A 15,704-nucleotide genomic window follows, 5' to 3' on the forward strand; every position below is an offset into this window, starting at 1 on the left:
CTTGAACTCAGTGATTAATTGATAGCAGTAATAAGTTGCTATTATCTCTGCAATAGCCATGAGAGGGAATTGAAATTGCTTGCCAATAGGCTTCAGCAGTGTTATTTCAGAAGGAGCAAAGTAAAGTTCCAGAATGCTAATGCTGAACAGCACAGATAGCCGATGGGCAGAACCGTTCCAATACACGCTATTTTTGATCATTCCAGCAAAAAATTAACTCTGGCTTCCACAGTTATGTGCTACTGCTGGAAATGTTGATGCTCTGAAAGAAGGATCTGTGTTTCAGTTTTAAGGGAGACTTTGCTTTACTGGATACCGACATGTCAGGCCATCTCTTTTCCCAAGGGAAGGCCTTTTTGCTGATGTCCCCACCATCATGTTTGTGTAAAGCTTCTGTGCTCTCCCACCTCCTCAGTCAGGTGTTCCCCTCACACATCCTGTTTCTAGATCTTTGCTCAGTCAATCCGTGTTTTGCTCTCTGAGCCTTTTATCCAATCTAACTCCTTCCCAGACCCGCTCTCAGCCCCAGTCTCCTGAGCCACAGTGTTTCTTGCTGACTTCCACCACACTCTCCTGGTCCAGTCAACCTTCCTTGACTATTTGTTCTAAAAGAGGCCTTTAATCCTCTACCACACTGTCCCACTCAGTTTCCTTTCCAGACACAGAACTGCCTTACAAACATCTCCACACTCGTGAACTGTACCCCATAAGCTTCTTCTTGGCCTTTGCTTCCTTGTTCTTCTCTTTAGTCTTTTCCAAAAGTCTTCATGCTTTCTGAGCCATCTCTTCCCCTTCTTTTGAAACCGGCTCAGATGATCTCTAACTTTCCCATATGCTTGCCCCCCCCTGCCCCCTGCCTTGTTTCTCCTCCTACCTCATTAGCTCTGCTTGGCTCCTCACCATCAGCCCCTACAACACTGCTGCTCCAGGAACCAGAGTTATCCATGACTAAGACCCATTTCTGCAGCTCACGCAAAGTACTATTTAGAAAACTTCCTCCTGTGTATTCCCATTTTTGTTGCCAGTGAGAGCACTGTCTGGAAGCCACAGCTGGAGTAGAAACAGAGGGGTGGTGCTGGGGAGCTTGGGAGATTTGGACTGACTTCAAACTTACTTCAGTGAAGCATAGAGAGGCAATTAATGGGGAAGCCTGGCACAGTGCCCATCTACAGAGTCAGCCTGTTCTATACAGCTGGCCTTACTCATTTGAACATTTTCTTTGGTTCAATTCACCACATGGCTTTACTTCACTAGGATTAGCGCTTCAGTTGTTGTAAACTTATGCAGCCTTATTGAAAGCAATGTAGAGATGTTGGTTTGCAGCAAATAAGGATATGGTCCCTTTTTTTGAGCAGGCCTTTGCGTGGAACTACAAATTGAAAAAGAATTTTACTTGGTGTCATGTCAAAACCCAAAGTTAGACATAATTTCAGCACAAACCTCAAAGTGGTCTGGGTGAATATGAAAAGGCTCGTGAAGTGTAGGGAACCTTTAAATGGGCTTGATTTCAGCTTTGTAACATGACTATATCATGTTGTTCCCAGTGTCAGGTTTTAATGCAACGATTTTACACTAATCAAATTAATCTCTAGCTGGAAAAAAAGTTCTAAAAATGCATGCAGTGTTTTCAGATTTAAGTATTTGCTCAAGCTTATTCTGAGTCCTACATTTTTAGCAAACATTCTGAAATTCTCAATTTCATTGACTTCCTAGTCCTTAAGGATAGATTTTCAATGGAAAGTTAGGTTAGAGCCAAAGGAGGATTTAGGGTCCTTGAAGTTAAGCAGTGTAACAACTATCTTTTAAGCACTTTTCTCTGGAATGCAATCCAGAATCAAGAATTACACTCCTTGGGGCATGGAAGGGGTTGTATAATTCAAAATGGTAGTCCCAGACGCCTGTGCACTGAAATGGGAAGGCTAGTCAACAGAAATTGCTAGAGATGGATTATGGCAGAAATTTTTCTTCTCCCTCAACTTTAAGCACAGAGTCAAAGCTCCAGGCAGGCATATTGACTAGTTAAAATATGTTTTAGAGTTATCTTAATTATCTAAGAATAATTAAGACCTCTTTCTCGGTTGTGTTATGAACTGGATTCCCATGATGCTCAAGTACTGATGTCAAAAATTGTAACTGGTTATGTGCAACCTCCAGGCATTAGTACGTGTGCCAGACCTCAGTGGTTACATGTTCTGTGCTTAAACTAGATTGTCATCACAAATATAATGCTTTTAAAGATGGACTGTGGACATGGATTATATAGGTAGAGTTGTATGCTCCTTTTTGTATAACTATCTTGGACTTATCTGGGAAGGGGGTCACTTAGGATCACTTATTTACTGTCTCAACTAAAGGAGGAATATAATCCTCAATTTCTTTACTTGTCAGAGAGCAGCTCAGAGGTGAGACTGAAGTGGGATGGGAAGTATTGCCATTGCTTCAGTCAAAGTTAGCCAAACCAAGGAAACAATGCAAGAATTAGCTAGAGCTGGGCAGCCTGGCTCAGTAATTTAATTGTTATAAAACCTTGTGAAAGGGAAGGGTCTTGAGCTCCTGCAGGTGAATTCCTGCACCATGAAGTTCAACATTGCATGTATGGAATAAAAGATAAGTAATACTGAATAGTCCTTGTCACTCAACTCTTCACACAGCTTATGGCTAAAGAGATATCAGAGAAAATCCTCAAGTAGTAAACAGAAACCATGAGATTTGCATGTAGTCTTAATGTGAAAGTGCACTTGGCATGAGTACATGGCAGGCAATGTGAGTAAGCCACTTCCATATATTATTAAAAAAAAAAAAAAAAAAAAAGAAAAAAAAAAAGATGAATCACAAGATTCACCAATTCAGAGGCTAAAGTAATCAGTACAACCCAGCAGTCTGTGATCTTCCCAGCACAGAAACAAAGGCCATAAAAAATAGATTGGTTTAGCTATCATTTAGACAAATTGCTTGCCCCATTTGCTTTCCTGCCCCATAGATACGAACATGCACTAAAAGTAATAGAATTGAGCAATGTTCAATGTTTTGTAATTAATTCACGTCTTTTTTTTTTTCACTAAGTAAGTTGATTTCACAGCTTGGAATAAAAATACTTTCTCTGAGCTGAGTTTAACGAATTTCTCTCACATGATTGTAGATGCATCAGTAATGTTCTCAGACCACCAAGCTCCCTGAAGAAAGCACTCACTGCCAAAGTTTGCATCCACTTAAGTGAATGTTAAATTCTGCTGTTATGTGTGCCAGTGACCAAAGAAGCAGGTTGTAAAAGAACAATTAAGAACATAATTTTCCCCGTGGAATTTTGTGTGTGTTTTTGAAGGTAGATTTTGACTGTTTTACTGTTGTCTTTCAAAAGTTTGTTTCCCATGAAGTTGCACTCATTTACTGCATGTTAGAACTGTGCTGAAGATTTTGAAAGGAATTTTACTATATTGAAGTGAAAATCTTAAACCCCTATATATTCTCTCACTTAGAATTAAAGGAGAAATGTGATGCTTCAGGACAATAAAATATTTTTATGATTTTTTGGCGGGTTTAATGTTCTTATATAGCTAGAAAAAGAGAAGTGATCCAAATCTGTCAGTCTTTGCATCTATAAAACACTTTCCCTCAGTAATGACTTGTTTATATTAGTAGCAGTGTTTGAGTGCTGGAGCAACCTCCTCAGGGAGGTGGCGCAGTCCCCATCACTGGAGGTTTTCAAGGTGGGATTGAACAGGCTACTATAGAATTTCATCCAGGCTCCCTTTCCCATGAACCACTGGGCCAGATAATCTTTCAAGGTCCTCCCAGCCTGAGCTGTTTTATGACATTTGTGTCTTCAGACACCACTTCTGGCCTAATGCGTTGGACTCCATAACACCAGTATACTGATCCTACCTATAAAAAGCCAATTGCAACGTCGTCCAGTAAGCACTGAACAACTGCACTCAAAGATGGCCCTTTACATCTTAAGTGTAAAGACGTTTCCAATTAACAGTGTCTCAGCTACTTCAATAAAGATCATTTTTGGTGGATAAGGAATGATAACCGTGCTGTGGTGCTCACAGTTATTCAGTTCTCTCTTTCAAAATAAATTTAGGATGGGACAGACTTACGGTCTTAATGACCACAATGACATATGGAATTATCTGTTTAATTTCTTGGTGTGACTGGGAGGAGCAGTTTCAGTTTACTATCCTCCATCCTTGTGTTTCAAGGGTACTACAAGAGTTGGTGTTTATTCAGTTTATTCGTGTAGGAGATACTGCTCTGAAGCTTATTTAATTGTTAATTTATCCAAGTGTTTAGCAATGTTGAATCTTTAGTGATGAACATGGGTTTTTAATAAATTACATAAAAGGAAGAGATCTGGCAATCCGCAGGTCAGTTTAGACAACCCCCTCTGCCACATAGCTGGGCACTCTGGTCATGAGATCCCCAAAGCCCTGATGGGAGCGGCTGAGCACACTCAGAAACATGTTAGTCATCTGTCATCTGTCTAATGAAAAATATCCTACACCTTGAACCCCACAGAGAAGCTGATTCCTCTGCATCTCAGTGCCTGGAGTCTTAAGATTAAATTACTGTCTAGGCAATTCTACGTGAACATAGCTACAAAAAAAAAAAAAAAAGGTTTTAATCGTAAAAGCAGAAGAGGGTGGAGTCATTTAACCTTTTAAGTAGACAAATATGAGCTTAAATTGTACTGCTCTTTGCATGAAATGGCATGACATTTTCTTCCTTTCGGAGATAAAACTGCTTCAGTTCGTTCTGAAGCAAAATTGCTGTATTACATAGTAATGTCACCACCTTGTGGGCAAGAAAAGCATCCCAGCATGTACAAGCAATTGTTATGTTTGAATATTGCTGGAGCACCTGTGTACTCAATAGAGAGAGACAAACCCAATGCATAGTCAATGGTGCTGAAATTAGAAATGAAACAATTATTCTAATAGAAGGCAGTTTGTATTAAAAATAACTGGGTATTGCAATAGACAGATTCATCTTCTGATTCGTGCTTAACATTTCAACTCTGTAAACTTTGCACAGCTTGTGCAGCTAATTACAAACACTATGGTTTGAGCCCCTGATTTACAAAGATATTTAAAATTTATATATTTTAATATGCTTGTGAATGTGTTGGAAAATAATGTATTTATATATATAGAAATAATAGATTAATATATTTAAGTGGCACTTTGCACAGGATTTACAGCAATTCTGCTTTCTATAACACTAATTTTCATAGCAAACATTGAAATTAAGCTCTTCTGAGAAGCTGGACATCTGGCAGAGGCTGATATATATACCCAGTTTGTGCTCAACCAACTGACGAGCAAGACCATCCTTTCCTTTCCTTAAGCCCAGCTTTTTTTTGTTTTCTATATAACTTCCAGGCTCTGTCAAACATAAGGCAGGGTTTGTACAGACAACAGTTTCATTCACCAGAGGCCTAACAGTCTATACTGTGCACTGAATGACGTACTATCCTGTGGAAAAAGTAGTATGTGCTTATGCTATTAAAGGCTGTGGTATAAAAACAGTACTTAAGATTCAACATGAGAATTGGAAACTTAACTTTAGAATTTCCTAATACTATTGGATAGTTTTCAATGTTAGTAACAGCCAACACAAAGGTTTTCATGTTTAGTTCCACAGATACTATTTTACAGAGAAAGGTGAAAATGTATTCTCTTATCTGTTACTATAACACCAGTGAAGTAGGTCCTAGGTAAGAGGAAATTTTATGTATTGGAAACTATGAAAACACCTAAAATATATACCAGTGAAGGGGGTTTGTACTGTTGAATAAGGAAATTATGTTTTGAGTTTTGCTAGTGGAAATTGGATTTTTTTGGTGGTTTAGCTGTTGTTGTTTGGTGGTTTTATTTGTTCGTATGTTTTGTTTTATTCTCCCTCCCGCTCCCCACCCCCTTTTTTTTTTTAGCCTGTCCTGGTATCCATATAGCAGAAAAGGAGTCCATGTATAGCAGAATAGAATACTGTGAGGATTAAATGCAACAAAAATATACTCTAGCAGAATTACATTTGAGCTTATAAAGAAGATATCATGGCTTTAACTTTACATAGTTGAATTAAATTATTTCCTTGTTCTGCATTGGAACAAAACATTTCAGAAGACCTACACTCTTCAGAGATAAGGAAAATCTGTCATTTACATTGCCCACTTGACACATTTAACTGGGATGTTTATGTTCTTAAAAAGCAGACTCCATGCTTTCATATAGTAATTCAGACAACCTAACGTGGTCCTGGGCTTCCTACCTGGCCACAGGTCTCCAGACTGTGATTTCAGAGATCCTGGGTTACGAACGCACCTCTCCGTTACTTGCAAAGTCCCTGATGGGTGAATGATTAGGCGAGCAATTTAGGATTCGTAGCAGGCACTTCTGATAGCTTAATGTCCAGACACTGGTTGCTCTTTTGGGAGCAGAAAGAGATAGGAGCAGGAAGGCTTGCTGCAAAGAGTAGAACAGTTGCCGGGAAATAAGCAAAAGGCTCTATGTTTGCACTGGCGTAAGGATGTTTGCACTACAATTTCTACTTTGTAGCCAAAAGGCTGGCAGAAAAGTCAGGGCTGATTCTCTTTTGAGCTTTCTCTGTTCTATATGGACCTTTTACAGGACAAACTGCAAACTAGGCTAGAAAAGCTAAAGCAAGCCTAAGCCTAACTGCTGTAAGAAGGGAAGTTTTACTGAGAGAGGATCCTTGTTTTCCTACTTGTAGGTTGGTTGTTGTCAATGACACTTAACCATAGAAGAATCCTCTGATTTGGGTTCCTACAGATTTATTTTCTCAAGGGAGTTTCCTGCTTAGGCCACAGATCTCTCTCTGTATTATTAATTTTTTTTTTAATCACCAGATTTTAATTTTTTTTCTATCTAATTAGTTTCTTGTCTAAGTTTTAGACATGGAGTTCTTTTAAAAAATTCTATCTGCTTCACATCTACAGTCAAGAAGAGCAATTTGGAACTCCAGAACTCACTTGTGATTAGAGTCTGCACTTGGCACTGAAAAATTCCCTTGGCATAGAGAAGTACAAAGACGTCTTTTTAGTTCCTCCCTCACCTATCTTGTGATTCAGAGCTGAGACAAAACACTGGGTCTGTAGGTGTGCTCTTAGTGCACTACTTGCCACTCAGTAAGCACAGAGTTCAGGAGGCAGCAAAGCAACCGCAGATGGGATCTATCATCTGGGAAAGGGCAGCGGTGAACCACTTTTGCAGAACAAACTGACAGCTAGGGCATTCCCTTGGGAGAGGAGACTGGAGGTCCTCAGGTAGGGTGTTTATTCTCCAGATTGTTTCTGGTTTTTGATTTAGTCTCAAAATGAATACAATGAAGAATGCATACTTAATCTGGGGAGAGTATGTATGAGTCTGTCCACACTCATCGAACTAAGCATCCAGATCACCAGTATAACACTTTGTTCTGACATTTCTGGCTTCCTAACAATTTTCAGCAAACACAGATGAAGATGTACTTGTTCTATTAACCACTGTCTAAGGCATTCACAAATGAAATACAGCATATAGGTTTGAATGCCCTTAGAGAAGAGAGGCTGTGAGAGTTGGTCCGGAGATGGAGCAGTATTTGCCTGAACATTGCCATCAAGAACTTAGAGAACTGAAGCCCTGACAGAAAAAACACATGGACAATGACTTGGAGAGAAGTCCGAGGAGAAGCATTGTGTTGCACTGTTTCTCCGATTCGGGGGGGCTGCTACTAACAATGGCTGCTGTGTGGACTTTGCCTGCTGCTTCAGCTAAACGAGCCCTAGCGTCCTGAAAGCTATTGTTATGAGGATCTCTTTGACGCAGGGACAATAGCTGCCGTCCAGAAGAATGTGTTCTCACCTGCAGCCTCAGTTACATGTGTCCCTCCCCTGCTCCCTCAAACAATGGCTAACGAAAAGGAACATGCCCAGAAGCTTGCCAAGGGTCCTGAGGTCACCAAATGGACCAGAAAAAGACCACTGAATGCTGGACACGTAAGCGTTGGCAGAAGAAATAGTGAATCTTTTGAGCCTGCGCAGTACAAGCTTGGGTTGCGAAATCAAGGCAGAGGCTGGTCTAAAACAATGGGAGCAAGTAGGGGTGAAGAAGCATAAAAGATGACTCCAGAATGAACACTGTTGAAGATCTTCCCACCAGAGGATCCTGAACCATGACGGAGGACCAGCAGGACTCCACAGGACTGCAGACCAGAGGAACACTTTTGGAACTGGACTGGTGGTAAACGCAACCTCATTTCTTATCTTCACTTCTACTTTTCCCTGTTTTTTTTCCCTTTTCTTTTTCTTACTTTCTCTCTCTATCATGTGCTGCTTTACAGGGAAATTAATAAAGTAACACTGCTTGATTGAATTATAACCCCTTGGCATTTTGGTCACCTTAATTTTGCGCTCTGAGATCAAGGTAAAAGAACCATCATGAGTCCATCGCCGAATGGACCGTGACAGAGGCATACGCCTGTACTAGTTAGCAAGGACGCTTGATGGGCTTTATGGTTATTTTTTTCCTATGTACGCCTATGGCCAAGGCTGTGTTGGACTTTTGCAAATAATTCTGGGTTCAAATCAGCTATGAGATCAGGACATCAGCCCTGATCAGCTGATGCATCCCATTACACCTTTCGTTACCTATGTTCTCCATCAATTGTTACATCTAAATTTCAGCATCTTGTTCTCAAGGGTGAGGTACCAGACTACACCCTGTGTGAGTGAAGCAGGCTAAAGAAACACATCTTTTACATGGAACCAATACTTTGTCCTTAGTCTAAAGTCAGCAATATAATTATTAGGCTAGTAACAATTATCTTAATATTTACATCCTAATTATTACAGCTTTTTCCAAATAGAGATGTAACTATTACAGGCACACACACATTTTCTAGTATCTCACACTTTCTTGTGTTAAGCTCACATTTCTATATTTCTCAGGGTTCTAAAATTAATGGTCCCTGTCTGTTTTGGTGTTGAAGAGAATTTAAAAGAAGGGATTTGCCTGAACTCGGCCAATTTAGTATTTGTGCACTAATTAGTTTACTACTTTAGATGCAATGTTCTTCATGAGTGCTTTAATTCCCAGACTAAACGGCAGACTTTCTCCCAGTAATCAGGCATTTATCCTTAGCAAAGCACCAGGTACATGAAAGTCAGAAGTACTGAAGCTCAAGAGAGGAACATTTCTGTCTCAGCTGGCTTGAAGCCAGCTCTGGGGCCACTGCTTCACTCACTTTTGCTACTGCCTGGGCTAGATCCTTTCTACACTCTTGCTGCATCTGAGTGCCTGTTGTCCCTGAATCACAGAATTATTTAGATTGGAAGGGATTATCAAAGTTCGTCCAACTCCACCTTCTTCTCCAAGCAGCACTGCTTTCTGGGTTAGTTCTGGTTACTCACGGCATCATCCAGTCAATTTATTTTTTTTTAAATCTCCAGTTATGGACACACCATGAGATCTCTGGCAACCTGCGTTTAACCACTTTCATGGGAAGTTTCTACAATAAAATAAAAACTTGAAGCTTCCCTTTCTGTAACTTATAACTTTTGCTTCTTGACCCTTTGTTGAGCCCCCCTGAGAAGAGTCTGTCTCTGTCTGGTCTATAACCTTGTATTAGGCAGCAATCGGATATTCCTTTATCTCCTTTTCCTTCTGGGACATCTTTGAAAAGAGGTTTTGTTAAGGTGTCTCATTTCAGGAATACAAAAATTAAGTAACTAGTTTCAAATCCCTTTTCAAACTTTTCACAAACACTTGCAACCAAACCGTTAAGTCTCCTAGAAGATCCAAACAGATGAATTCATTGATTGCAGTTGAGGAATGACAGAAAAACCAACCAAACAGCAAACAAAAAAAACAACACCAAAACAACACCAACAAGACCCCCCACAAAAAAACTGACAAACAAACCCCCCTAAAAAATGAAAAACGAACAAACAAAAAAGCCCAAACAACAAAAACCCAAAACCAAACCGACAAAACGAAACATCCAAAAGTCAACAAGTGCAAGTGTTTGAAAACTGGATGTGTGACTAACCCAAATTGCCTGCAAGGTTGTTTGCCCACAGACTGGTACTGCTGCAGAGCAATGTGACCACCAGCTGAGTTAAACAGCAATCAGGCATTTGCCTGGGGACTTTTCAGTCACTAAATTCCTGTGCCCAGCCTGGTAAGGGGGAGACACACGTGGGCACCCATGCCTGGGTATGCCTATGGGACCTGGGGGGAATTTTGCACCAGTCCCCAGCAGGATATGGGGAGCTGCAGGGGCATGTTCAGAGCTGGAGCACCCATGTGTCCAGTGGGAGATGAAAGGGTGTAATGTGCAAAGGGGAGACCCCCACTGTCCCAGGAGTGTAATCCTGCACGGCCACAGAGAGGGCACACATGCACGTCACTCTGTGTCTGTGTGTGTGTGTTGCAGTAGGATTAGAATTTTCTGGATTTTTTTTATAAAAGAGTTTTTGGTAATTTATAGGTGTTTATTGACACTTAGTATGTGTCTAGTATTGTGGTTTGCCTGTTGTATTGCTGATAATGATCCTGAAGTACCAATTGCCAGTAATTTCTGTGTCATTAACACATCAATAAACTGCTTTTAACTGATTCAAAATGCATGAACTGAGCAGTTTTCCTTACATAACTCTATTAATGCATGTATTTCATCTCCTGTGGCTGGAGACCCTGTAAGTGTCAGTGCTGCTGTTTCAGGACCAGGCTTCCTAGCACAGAGATGCTGCTCTGGACATAAGATTCCCTACCAGAAAAATATCTTACTTTCCTTTACAGATTTACAATTTGAGTGAATCACCATTTTCTAATGCAAAAGTTCAGCCAAAGGACTCCTAATCTGCTTGACGTTTTGTTTAGTTCAGTCAGACATCAACTGTAATGTCACTGCTTTTAAAAAGTAACTGGATATGTTTTTTAGCAAACCAGTATGATATGAAATATTTCAGGCTGTAAGCCTTTGGCATGTAAGTGTAACAAACCAGACAGTGACTTAGATCTACATAGCAGTGACAATAAGCTGGTTGTATTGAAGTAGTATATTTTTTCAAGACTATGCTTTCATGTATGCTCTGTGTGGCTTCACTGAAGGCTCCCTAGGGGTTTGTTCTCATTGCAGACCTCATGCTTATGTTACAGGCTTGTTTTCTTCACTCTTTTTTACAGAAATAGAATGAGAAGTGCAAAATATGCAAATTAAGTGATCTAAAAGATGTAGAGCAGAAAAGAGTGCCTGCAGCCTGAGGGTTTTACCAACTCTTTGTGCTTATCAGGACTTACACTGAATTTACACCTGTGCTGAGAGGGAGAATAAAGCTCTGCACTATGACAGCAAGCAATAAAATGTCACATCCTTGAAATACCATGTTATGAATTGTAATTAAATGCCAAATTTGCTAGAATTTTCATATGAATTCTCTAGAGAACTTCTTCATATTACTTAATTTCAGGACTAATCCCCAGAGGATTTTGCTAACAACAGTATAAATTAATTAAAAGATATCTCACTTTCTCAATAAAGTCAACCAGTTTTCTAATAGACATTGAATAAAATTAACGAAATAACTTTGACAGTTTGTCTGACATGACAGCACCGCCTTGCTTTGCCCTATGGACTTCAATGATTTTATCCACCAAGGAGATGAATGTCTTACACAGTGTGGGCCAATGTCAGCATTGATCTGTTTCTTATTCAATATCAAAAATGGAAAATCTTTCTTTTCTCATCCAAACACTTTTTTTTTTTTCTTCATCATGGTATGACAGACCTCTGTTAGTGTGACAGAGCAGAGGCAAAAAGTCCAAGTCTTTCCCTACACAAGAGGTGAGAGTTGGTCTCCCTCTTGTTGACTCTTCATATCTTACCACTTTTCACTCTTGCACTTTTGGGTCCACGACTAAAAAAGGAGTGAAAAGAACCCCAAAAACTGTCAATTTGGGAATTTACCTTGAAGAGAGGGCTGAGAGTCTGAAAGAGAATAGTTCCACACCCAGCTGTCCTGTGTTGACCACTTTGCTATATCCTTTAAAAGAAACCATCAGTTTGGGTTGCCAGTGGCTGTAGACATTTTCAATTAAGTCAGTAAGAGAGATAAGCACTTTAGTGTAATTTTACTTTATAGCTCTCTAGAAGCCTTTGAAGCTATAGCTCTTTCTCTGCTGACTGCAGAAAGAATTTAAGCATGTCCCTTCAGTGGAGTAGAGCGTGTTTCCCCACTGGTATTTTGTGCCTGATACACAGATCCATATGTAACAAAATTAGGTGCCTCAGTTAGTCACATTGGCTCTGTGATCTGTATTCTACCTCTATACCATAAGTATATTTCATTAGCTTCTCTCTTATGTGGAAATTAAAATGTGATCTTTCTGTCCTCTGAGGATAGAAAGTCTGAAAATTTCCTGACGCAAACTAAACCTTCAGGGCTTTCAAAGTCTGTTCTTTTGTCCAGGATCATTGGGGTGCGTCATATTGCAACTATCTTCCGGGAATTTGCAAGCAAAATCTGTTGGTAATGTTTTTGTACAATTCCTGACCACAAAGGAGTATTAAGACCATATGGCTGACAGCAAAAAGTCCAAAGTTCTGCTTAAATTTCCTGCCCAGAAGTATGTGTGAGTGTGTTACGTATAACACTTCAGAGAATCAAACATGTCCAGGAAGCAGGATGCATACACTACACTGTACGGTACCATTTTTTTAAACTGCAGTAACTCCAGTGGTTTCAGACACTTCAATGTGACACATGTTCAGTAGATCAGAATCAGAACTGCAAGACTGCACATTTTGATCCTGTGATGATGGTCTGAAGTTTCACAGTGGGCATATATGATCTACAGACATTGTGGCAAGAGCTCCTGCTGTGCTGAGAGATGTCTAGAAATCCTGGACAAATCCCAAGCAATTTTTTAGCTTTGACAAGATTTCCAGGAACAAAAAAGGACTCTCCTTCCAAAACTCAAATACATGTTGACTTGGTCAGACTGGAAAACCCACACCCTACGCTTTCGCTCACCTGCAGTTCCTCTAAATCATATTCCTTCAACTCATACCTTCCTGTTTATATTGCCTTTTAATTTAGGCAGGTAGAAAAATGTTCATTAAACAGTGGACATTTGTTGAAATTACCTCCACTTCCTATATTTTCTATCTACATTTATGTAGTTCTCATGAAATTGTTGATGCATGATTCTTGAGAAAAGATTAAAGGATTGTAACCTAATTAATACCACACAACATTTTTGTATAGCTATTAGATCATTCCAGCTAAACCAAATTGTCATTGTATGATTACAGATTTGACTTATGAAGGGTTTGATGGAATATGTTTAGACTACTAGAAGTCAGTTGTTGTAGCATTGCACAGCATTTAGATAAAAGGTTTACGCTATAATTTCAAGTCTATACTAAAAGAATTATCTTACAGTTCTTTAAATAAGTGTTAATGGTTATGCATTATCCAGTAGGTACATTTCAAGTGGGATTCTTCAAGAATATATTATTGGCCTCTTACTATTCTGAAGAAAACTATTGGCAATGCAAAATCTTGCTGTAAAAAATTTGCCAGAGTTAAAAATAATAGTAAAGGAAATACGTTTTCCAGGAAAAAAAAAAATGCTCGGGCAGACAGCTGAGCTCATTTGAATAATATGTATTTTAATGCAGCAAATTTGATGCTATATTCTAGAGATTAAGGTTGTTACTTGTTCATCGGGAAATACGTTCTGGACATCACTGACTCAGAAAGAGAATTAGCCTGATCTTGGTGGATAAGAAACTGGACGTGAACTTAAAATGTACTGCAATGGTAAGGCAGCTGATATCAATCTCTAATCTAAGTCTGGGAAGTAATTGAACCAGTAAGTACCTACAGAGGAAAGTGATTTCTGAGAGTATATGGGTCATTAATCTTACAAGCAAAGGCATAAAAATGTCCAGTGACTGTCAGCTAAAACTAAACAATTTCAGAATAAAATAAAGTATAAACACTCTTCTGGGAATGCAATCTATTTACACATCTTGCAAGGTAAAGTGAGCCCTCTTCTATCTGACCTCAAGTTTGGAAGTCACACCAAGCTTAGCAGTCTATCCAACGCTGCTGCTCAACAAAAATCAAGGCACATGCAGGAAACACTGAGATGTTTTTTTGAAAGTCCATATTAATAAGAGAAAATATTATGACAGAAATACTGTAATATATCTTCAAATATACCAAAGTAAGACTGTACTATAAAGATGAATTATTGTGAGTGAACATGAGATGGTTATTAATTGTAATTATCTTGAAATACAATAATGATTTGCTCTTTGTTCAGTTTAATTATATAGGTATGTATGGCTATATCTGAAACTGCTGGAATGGCATACCTTAATTTCATCATAGACCTATCTGACTAACAGCTTGTGCCACCATCTGGCTATAAACCCCCCTCCCAGTAGCAGAAACTAGAGGAAGCATTGTAGTGGACTTTGAGCTTGTTGTGGAAGCAGAGGACCCGAGGTAGAACTGCTGTGTTGGAGCTGAGCCGTTGTCCAGAGCCCAACGCTGAACTGCTAGGGCGAGTGCCACGTTTCCCTGGCACTGACTGTGGCCACTCACTTGGCTGGTGACTCCAAACATGTCTGTGTGTGTGTGTGTCCAGGCAAGGCTCTTTCTGACACAGCTCATCCCTTGCTTGAACCACTTAATAATTGACAGTAGCCCCATGTTAGCTTGGTGTTGCCTGGTGTTTCCTCCTGTGACAACAACAGGTGAGAAAGCCCCGCTTTTAGAACAAAAAGTAATTTATAGGGAAGTGTACACATTGCATCAGGTAATACGTAACAGCAGTAACATCACAGCGTTTATCAGCTGGGGGCACAAAACACTTCACACCTCTCCAAGTTACTTCTTCCACATGGTGTGAAGCCCAGCGCACTGGTCAGGGGATGAAGCAGCAGCAACCAGCAGGTCACGTAGTAGAGCAGGGGCAAGTCGTGGGTTCCCAACACAGCTAAGCCTGCCAAGAGTCAACAGGGAACAGCAGAAGCCTGTGGCATCACCCTGAAAATGAGGTAATACACCCCTAGCTTCAGGGCACTGTAAGGTTGGAGCCATCTGCACAAGCCATGCCTGAGTACAATATTTGCAGCAGTCCTTGAAAAACTGAGCCACTGCCACCATGTTGCTGTGACTTTCAGTCATTTTCTAGCCTGGCTAGAGGAAGTACAGTGCCATCAGTCAGCCCCGGCTTCCTGGCTTGTCAAAATATTCAGCAAAATTTAGCAGGCTGCCCTTAACTTGCTTGTCTACCTTAGCAAGTCTGCAACCCAAGCGGTGGGACAACTGAAGGTGGTCTCTGCACTTGAGGTGTCAGTACATATTTCACGGTACTCACAGCCCCCTTCCATTTCCCCTGCCTCAGTCTCTTATCAGCAGTACCCCTGCTTATATATTTTTTTAAGCCTCTTTTCTCCATGATATAAATCTGCCTGTTTTGCCAATAGTGGATCAGCCACTGAGGAAAAGGAAAACTTTAGGACACATACACAGAGAATCAACATGATCACATAAATATTTGAGAAAAAACCAAATAGAATATGGCTTTCTCCCCTCAAATAAAAATCAATGGATTTATTTACCACTGATTTCAAGGTTTTACAACTGATTATTTAACATCTGAAATAAGACTGCTGAAAAGCTCAAA

At 39.9% G+C, this 15,704-nt stretch overlaps 1 long non-coding RNA gene across 4 annotated transcripts in view; it reads left to right on the plus strand.

Moving 5' to 3' along the window:
- Positions 1 to 7,201: 7,201 nt before the first annotated feature.
- The window catches only part of LOC110362050 (uncharacterized), a 59,120-nt gene continuing 50,617 nt past the window's right edge, over positions 7,202 to 15,704 (plus strand). Inside the window, exon 1 of one of the 4 annotated variants that reach the window (XR_010471139.1) lies at positions 7,202 to 8,240. This is a non-coding gene — a long non-coding RNA (uncharacterized LOC110362050). The remainder of the gene's footprint in view (positions 8,241 to 15,704) is intronic. The other 3 variants (XR_010471141.1, XR_010471138.1, XR_010471140.1) reach the window with 3 other exon arrangements.

The sequence above is a fragment of the Columba livia genome, chromosome 3 (assembly GCF_036013475.1).
Source record: "Columba livia isolate bColLiv1 breed racing homer chromosome 3, bColLiv1.pat.W.v2, whole genome shotgun sequence".
Classification (NCBI taxonomy): domain Eukaryota; kingdom Metazoa; phylum Chordata; class Aves; order Columbiformes; family Columbidae; genus Columba; species Columba livia.